Here is a 1,111-nt window from a genome sequence, read left to right as displayed (position 1 = left end):
CCCGTGAATCGTGAGCACCCAGCTATGACTTACCGCACTCGTGCAAAATAATAAAACACGGTAAATATATTACTTACACGTGCGTTTTGTTTTGCAAGCGGCGCGAAAAAAATTAAAAAGGGAATGCAACACGAGGACTTCCCAGGAGGTCACCCATCCTAGTACTACTCTCGCCCAAGCACGCTTAACTTCGGAGTTCTGATGGGATCCGGTGCTTTAGTGCTGGTATGATCGCATCCGACATGTTACCCCGGTCTTCGTCCCTTATCCTTGCCCCTCCCAGCTCCACTACAAAGACGATTGTACGTTGCTTTGGCCGCTCCCTCTCAACTACGGAGACGAGTTTAACGCGGTTTCCACCCCTCCCTCTCAACCGCACCAGTGCACGCTTGCCGCGCCACAACGCCGATGCTGGACCCGTGAATCGTGAGCACCCAGCTATGACTTACCGCACTCGTGCAAAATAATAAAACACGGTAAATATATTACTAACACGTGCGTTTTGTTTTGCAAGCGGCGCGAAAAAAATTAAAAAGGGAATGCAACACGAGGACTTCCCAGGAGGTCACCCATCCTAGTACTACTCTCGCCCAAGCACGCTTAACTTCGGAGTTCTCATGGGATCCGGTGCTTTAGTGCTGGTATGATCGCATCCGACATGTTACCCCGGTCTTCGTCGATTATCCTTGCCCCTCCCAGCTCCACTACAAAGACGATTGTACGTTGCTTTGGCCGCTCCCTCTCAACTACGGAGACGAGTTTAACGCGGTTTCCACCCCTCCCTCTCAACCGCACCAGTGCACGCTTGCCGCGCCACAACGCCGACGCTGGACCCGTGAATCGTGAGCACCCAGCTATGACTTACCGCACTCGTGCAAAATAATAAAACACGGTAAATATATTACTTACACGTGCGTTTTGTTTTGCAAGCGGCGCGAAAAAAATTAAAAAGGGAATGCAACACGAGGACTTCCCAGGAGGTCACCCATCCTAGTACTACTCTCGCCCAAGCACGCTTAACTTCGGAGTTCTGATGGGATCCGGTGCTTTAGTGCTGGTATGATCGCATCCGACATGTTACCCCGGTCTTCGTCCCTTATCCTTGCCCCTC

The 1,111-nt window shown here is 51.3% G+C and overlaps 3 non-coding genes across 3 annotated transcripts; all 3 read right to left on the bottom strand.

Moving 5' to 3' along the window:
- Positions 1-120: 120 nt before the first annotated feature.
- On the bottom strand, positions 121-239 carry LOC119348201. Its single transcript, XR_005168780.1, has one exon. It is a non-coding gene; the product is annotated as a 5S ribosomal RNA (ribosomal RNA).
- A 297-nt stretch (positions 240-536) lies between these two features.
- On the bottom strand, positions 537-655 carry LOC119348202. Its single transcript, XR_005168781.1, has one exon. It is a non-coding gene; the product is annotated as a 5S ribosomal RNA (ribosomal RNA).
- Positions 656-952: 297 nt separating this feature from the next.
- On the bottom strand, positions 953-1,071 carry LOC119348200. Its single transcript, XR_005168779.1, has one exon. It is a non-coding gene; the product is annotated as a 5S ribosomal RNA (ribosomal RNA).
- Positions 1,072-1,111: the final 40 nt, after the last annotated feature.

Source organism: Triticum dicoccoides, unplaced genomic scaffold, assembly GCF_002162155.2.
Source record: "Triticum dicoccoides isolate Atlit2015 ecotype Zavitan unplaced genomic scaffold, WEW_v2.0 scaffold88126, whole genome shotgun sequence".
Classification (NCBI taxonomy): domain Eukaryota; kingdom Viridiplantae; phylum Streptophyta; class Magnoliopsida; order Poales; family Poaceae; genus Triticum; species Triticum dicoccoides.
This window is presented reverse-complemented; position numbering and strand designations above follow the sequence as displayed.